This window comes from Bison bison, unplaced genomic scaffold, assembly GCF_000754665.1.
Source record: "Bison bison bison isolate TAMUID 2011002044 unplaced genomic scaffold, Bison_UMD1.0 scf7180017864063, whole genome shotgun sequence".
Lineage (NCBI taxonomy): Eukaryota > Metazoa > Chordata > Mammalia > Artiodactyla > Bovidae > Bison > Bison bison.
The window spans coordinates 14,500,251-14,507,479 of record NW_011494635.1 but is presented as its reverse complement, the minus strand read 5'-3'; positions in this window follow the sequence as shown (position 1 = coordinate 14,507,479).

Genomic DNA, 7,229 nt, shown 5'->3' with positions numbered 1-7,229 from the left:
TGGGCTTCGGGTCGGGCCGGCGGCAGGGGGCAGTAGTGGCTAGCGGTGCTCGCAGCATCCCGGTGCGGAAATCTCCAAGTTGCGGCGTGGAGATCTGAGGACGCCGAGGGCCCTCCTCGCACTCAGATCTGACCCCATGCGGCCCAGATTGAGGATTCCATCATGACGTTCCATGTCCTGGAGCGAACAGTTCTCTCCGCTCAAGCCCAGGCTGTGTCCCCTCTCCTGCTCTGCACGCTTCGACTTAGCCACGTGGTTAAAAGCACACGCTCTGAGCTAGTTACCTTCCCCACTCCCACGATCTTCATCTCTAAGTGGTAGTAATAACAGTAATTACTCAGGCTTACTATGAGTGTTAAACGAGATAATAGAACTTGTACAGTTTTTGGACTCAGTTTCTGGCACAAGGCAAGTGTTCAATGGGTTGCCATTTCCTTCTCCAATGCATGAAAGTGAAAAGTGAAAGTGAAGTTGCTCAGTCGTGTCCAACTCTTAGCGACCCCGTGGACTGTAGCCCACCAGGCTCCTCCATCCATGGGATTTTCCAGGCAAGAGTACTGGAGTGGGGTGCCATTGCCTTCTCCAAACCCTCCCTTAACTCCTCTTAAATGTTAATCCACTAGGGCAGATGGTAAACCATGTTCCATGGAGGTCACAGATAATTGACTTTGAAAGTCTAAGGGGTTTGAGCCCCTGTGTGACCTTGGATACGGCTCTGAGCCTCAATTTCCATATCTTTGAAACAAGAATGGTGATATCCATATGAGATACCACACTGAAAGGATCCAGTAGTCCTTGATGCAGAGCAAATGCTCAAAAAATGCTAGCTACTCTTTTCATCACCACTTTCATTGTTATTATATTGTTAGCTTACAAAAGGTGGGTAATTTTTATAGCCTTTTCCCCTCTCTTTATTGTCCAGCACATAGGGGCCCAGCAAATGTTTGTGGAATGAATGAGCAAATCCACACAGGAAACTCTAGTAAACAGTCGATTTCACATTGCTGGGTATTAGCAATTAACACCCAGCATTGTTGGGCATTTGTTCCAGGAATTGTATTATGTCCCATTAGTTCATCTAATAGTCAAGTGCAATGACCTTGTTTAGCTCTAATTTGACTGAAGCATTAGTGTCATTGATTCACAGTCCAGAAGCTGACAGTGACATCTGTTGTAGACTTCTGTACTATTTTCATAATGAGGTTGGCAGCAGCATCATTTCTGTGACGTAGGCTCTGCTAAGATAAGAGTCTCGTGTCATACTGACGTCAGGCCCTGTGTTCTCATTTACCCAAGAGTGAGCTGGCTTTCTTGATGCAATTTCCTCATCTCTTACTGGATTGCTTGACATTATACTCTTGAGACAGCAGGGTTCGATGACAGTTTATCACTGCAGCCCTTCAGCTTGCACAGGCCCTGTTTACCAGGACAGCATCACACAGCATCAGCTTCCTCCTTCTCCCTCTCTGGTCACTTTCAGAGCAGTGCAGCAGTCCTAGGGAAGGTCTTTTTGCTCCTGATTCCCTCACTGTGTTGCACTGTTGTGTTAGAGAATCCTTTAGGAATCACCTAATCCCGTGCTTTTAGTACTGTTCTGTAGGGGTTTGGGGGTTCAGAGGGCCCCTTCCCCAAGGAGTTTTTTGGGGAGAACTTCCCAGATAGGCAAAGCTTGGGGCACCCTACCTCTGGTTCAATCACAGTGAGCTATGAAATATCTATGAAATATTGAGGAACAGGTCTGTTTCCATTATTCAGTAGAAACTTTAGTAGCAAGTCTGCACAGTCATCAGACAGAGACTTTGAGCAAGCTTCTTACACACTTGGTTGTTCATTAAACTCATTCCTGGACCCTACAACGGTGCTGGAGACCCAGCAGTGGGTCTCTGCCATCAAGTAGCTTATACTCTACTAGGAGGAGACAGACAATAAGGTATGTGCCATGGATAACCTCTCCAAGGAGGAGACGTGTGAGCAGAGACCCGAAGGAAGTGAAGATTGATAAACAGTGAAAGAACGTTCCAAGCAGAGGGGTGGCTGTGCAAAGTCACTGAGGTGGGAGATCAGAGTTTCTGGCGAGGGGGGAATGATGGAGCCAGTGGAGGGAGCAGGGAGGGCTTGAGTCTGCACTAGGACCCTAGAGACAATGGAAAGGACTTTAGGTTTTCTTTCCAAAGGGGTGGGGAAGACACAGGAGGAAAGAGCAGTGGAACAACCGTATGACTGACAGTACCATTCTGGTGACTGGGTAATGAGATTTCGGGAGGAAGAGACAAGTTGGGAGGCTTTTCAAAGATTCCAGGTGTGAGGTGATGATAGCTTGGACAGGGATAGTAGGGAGGAAAGGTAGGAGGCACCGAATTTGGATGCATTGGAAAGGTAGAGCTTAAAAGTTATGTTAATAGTTCCATGTCCAGTGGGAGAGAAAAAGGAATCAAGGAAGACGCCAAGGTTCAGGGCTGAGCACCTGAAGGAAAGGTGCCGTTTACTGAGGGAGCGAAGAGGGACACAGACACTGGTCCCAGTTTGTCCGTTCAGCTGCTCTTGTGACGCAGGAAGGACGCTGTGCAGTGATGCTATAAGGTCTGAGACCAGACGTGGGTGTTAGCGGAGGTTTTCCCGTAATCGTGGTTTTCACCGAGGGCGCACGAGCTGGATCTAGAAGCTGGGTCAACTGATCCCCAGTGTGGAAGCCGCCTGGTGTCTATTAATGTCAACACACTTTCATTTCTGTTGGCTCCACTTCAGGGGCAACAACTGTGACCTGGGGCAGCCGGCTGCCCGAAGTGCCTTCTGGTGCCCCGATGGCTCAGGCTGTGAAGAGCTCAGGCGTGGAGATCAACAAGTGGGTTTTCCTTTTCTCCCAGGGGCACACTTGAAGGAGAATCAGGCAAACCATGGGACATTCAGGAGAGGATGTTCAGAACACCATGCCCTGACCAGGGACAGCCCAGAGAACCAGGGTATTGCCTGGAGACGAGTCAGTGGGACTTGAGCATTTCCTCTGAGAGCGTGCTTCCTGCTCTGTGTTTGCTGGTTCTGATTATATATAATTTGTGGTTTTCATCATTTATTCATTCATTAAAGCATTATTCATTAATTAAAGTATTACCCTTTCGCTCCTGTTGGGTTTGACTGCTTCCCCGTGGATGGGAGGTGTGTGAGCTGCAGGTGAGGGCTGCATTCCTGTCACCACAGCTATGCCAACATCTAACCCATGTGTGTCTCCAGTCTGAGCATTGGCACAACCTGGGGCTGTAAGGTTTTGAACTGGGTTTTTTGAGGTCTGAACCTGGAAGGAGATGAGATTGTTCCCTTATGGGCCTGAGATAAGGTGGGGGCCTCACCAGAGCTAGAGGAGAGCCGAGGGAGAAGAGAGCAAGATTGGGCTGGTGGCTCAGATGGGCCAAGTAGGCTGCACATGGGCTGGCTGAGGGCAGAGGATTGTTCTTTGGAAGCTTCACTGTCAGCTAGGAATATGGGCAAGTAAGAGAAGACCACCACAGGTGTCTTTAACAGTAAAAATCAGAATCTGGGGACAAGAGATGTGGATCAGGTGGTTGTCAGTACTGGCTCAGTTGCAGATCTCAGCTCTTGGGCCTGCAGGGCCTTGCTACCTCTTCCTGGCAAGCAGGCTGGCATTTGTTATCAAGGCCCAAATCTTCCACACTTGTTCTTGGCATTAAACCTTCATTCAAGGCAGCCGGAAATGGAAAAAGAGGGAAAGGGGCAGAGCCAGCTGGTTCTGTCTCTTTTTATCAGGAAAACAAAAGCTTTCTTAGAATGCCATCCTTCAACTCAGTTCAGGAGCTCAGTCGTGTCCGATGCTGCGACTCTACGGACTGCTGCACACTAGGCTTCCCTGTCCATCACCAACACCCAAAGCTTGCTCAAACTCGTGTCCATCAAGTTGGTGCTGTCATCCAACCATCTCATCCTCTGTCACCCCTTTCTCCTCTTGCCTTCAATCTTTCCCAGCATTAGGGTCTTTGCCAATGAATCAGTTCTTCGCATCAGGTGGCCAAAGTATTGGAGTTTCAGCTTCAGCATCAGTCCTTCCAATGAATATTTAGGACTGATTTCCTTTTGGATCGACTGGTTTGATCTCCTTGCCATCCAAGGGACTCTCAAGAGTCTTCTCCAACACCACAGTTCAAAAGTATCAATTCTTTGGCACTGAGCTTTCTTTGTAGTCCAACTCTCGCATCCATACAAGACTACTGGAAAAACCATAGCTTTGACTAGATGGACCTCTGTTGGCAAAGTAATGTCTCTGCTTTTTAATATGTTGTCTAGGTTGTCCATAGCTTTTCTTCCAAGGAGCAAGCGTCTTTTAATTTCACGGCTGCAGTCACCATCTGCAGTGATTTTGGAGCCCAAGAAAATAAAATCTGTCAATGTTTCCATTGTTTCCCCATCTATTTGCCATGAAGTGATGGGACCTGATGCCATGATCTTTGTTTTTTGAAAGTTGAGTTTTGAATGTTGAGAATTTTGAGCATTACTTTGCTAGCGTGTGAGATGAGTGCAATTGTGTGGTAGTTTGAACATTCTTTGGCATTGCCTTTCTTTGGGATTGGAATGAAAACTGACCTTTTCCAGTCCTGTGGCCACTGCTGAGTTTTCCACATTTGCTGGCATATTGGGTGCAGCACTTTAACAGCATGATCTTTTAGGATGCCATCCCTGTCAGACCCCTATAGTTCGCCTTGGCTAAGACCATGTCCCATGATGTCCCCCATACGAAAGTGAGGCTGGAAAATGTTTCACTTTGCAGCCTTTCCTGTAAATACAGACAAGGGGCACATGGGTAGGGCAGCACTACCCAGTAAAACTCAAACTTGAGCCATTATGTAATTCATTTTATTAAGATTTATTAGTGGCTGCACTGGGCCATTGTTGCTGTGCGTGGGCTTTCTCTAATTGGGGTGAGCAGGGGCTACTCTCTAGCTGCGGTGCATGGGCTTCTAACGGCAGTGGCTTCTCTTGTTGCAGAATATGGGCTCTAGGCCCATGGGCTCAGTAGTTGCGGCACATGGGCTTTAATTGATTCGAGGCATGTAGCATCTTCCTGGACCAGGGGTCGAACCTGCGTCCCCTGCGTTGGCAGGTGAATTCTTAACCATGAGACCACTAGGGAAGCCTGCCATTATGTAATTTAAATTATCTAGTAGCACACTTTTTAAAAGGTGTTACAAAAACCCCAGTTGAAATACATGTTTAAAATATGTTATATTTAACATGGAAAAGTAAAAGTGTTAGTCACTCAGTTGTGTTTGACTCTTTGGGACTGTTGCCCACCAGGCTCCTCTGTCCATGGAATTCTCCAGGCAAGAATACTGGAGATCCCTAAATCACTTTAGCGTGTAATCAGTATACAAATTATTGATGAGATAATTAGGACTTTTTTGTATGACATCTTCCAAACCTGGTGTCTATTTAGCACATCTCGCTTTGGACCAGCGACCCTTGCACAGGTGACCAGGTAGCGCAGGTGTGGACAGCGTGCTAGTGAGCAGACCAACAGTGTCTCATCATAAATGTTTTGTTCCTACTAGCTTTTTCTAGAATTGTTTTCCTTTTTTATTGATTTAATTGAATTTGGAAAATGCCACCTTGCCATGGCCTGCTGAAGAGAAAGAAAAAAGAGGATTTGGGTTTGTGTTAGAACTAAAGTAATGCAAAAGGGCTTCCCAAGTGGTACCAGTAGTAAAGAACCCACCTGCCAACACAGGAGACATAAGAGATGCAGGTTTGAATCCCTGGATCAGGAAGATCCTCTGAAGGAGGGCATGGCAACCCATTCCAGTAGTCTTGCTTGGAGAATCCAAGGGACAGAGTAGTCTGTGGGCTACAGTCCATAGGGTCGAAAAAGTTGGAGACAACTGAAATGACTTAGCATGCACAATGCAAAAGGAAGGAGGTGTAAGTCAAACTTTGAGAATCATAAGGATAGGGTCTTTGATGATGGAAAGACGTAAGATAGTAAGAGGTAGGCTGATTGCCATAATGATAAAGGTAAAGTTCTTATCAAAATCAAAACTTAACTTGAATATATTCCGATTATCAGTCAGTCAGTTCCGTCGCTCAGTTGTGTCCGACTCTTTGCGACCCCATGGACTGCAGCATGCCAGGCCTCCTTGTCCAACTCCCGGAGTTCACTCAAACTCATGTCCACTAAGTCAGTGATGCCATCCAACCATCTCATCCTCTGTCATCTGCTTCTCCTCCCATCTTCAATTTTCCCCAGAATCAAGGTCTTTTCAGATGAGTCAGTTTTTCGCATCAGGTGGCCAAAGTATTGGAGTTTCAGCTTCAGCATCAGTCCTTCCAATGAATATTCAGGACTGATTTCCTTTAGGATGGACTGATTATAGCAGTAAACATTTTATAAACTGTTAAAGAATTTCAGTCTGAAATGGGGCCAGAGGATGCAAAATTAACAATCTCACACATCTGCTTTCAGGAAAACAAAACTTAAGGACTGAGAAACAGATTTCTTGTAAATGCCTGGCTACAGAAAGTTGATATTATTGGCATTTTCTTAAATGGTAGGGGACTTGGTCATGGTTGCCTCATATCAGCCTTGGGAAGTTTTGCTTATGGTTTCCAGAGGCATGAATAAGAAATAACCCAGGTGAGGTTGGTCTCAAAAAACAAGCTGAACTGAACTTTGTATGACTGGACTCGTTCTGTGTGCTCAAGGAATTTTCATGCTGGTCTCTGTTTTTATTTTAACTGACTCTGTGTGAACTCTCCCTTCTTTGCTTTCCTGCCCATCAATACAGCCTTCCCCCAACCCTCAGCACCTGTTGCTTGCTGCAGTTTGTGTCCTGAATTGCATTTCCTCTCCTATTCCTGCAGGAACTCATCTTTTTGATAATTTTGAGCTTGCCTCAGTTAACCGTTTTATTTAGACCAACAAGCCTATAAGGAAAACAAAAGTACCCAAAATAAAAAGGTGCCATAACACCTTGGGAAGATGCCCTGGAGAAGGGAAAGGCTACCCATTCCAGTATTCTGGCCTGGAGAATTCTGTAGACTGTATAGTTCATGGGGTCGCAAAGAGTCGGACACAACTGAGTGACCTTCACTTTCACTTTCATACATGTATAAGTAAGTAAGTAAGTGTTAGTCACTCAGTCATGTCCATCTCTTTGTGACCCCACGGAATGCAGCCCGCCAGGCTCCTCTGTCCATGGGATTCTCCAGGCAAGAATATTGGAGTGGGG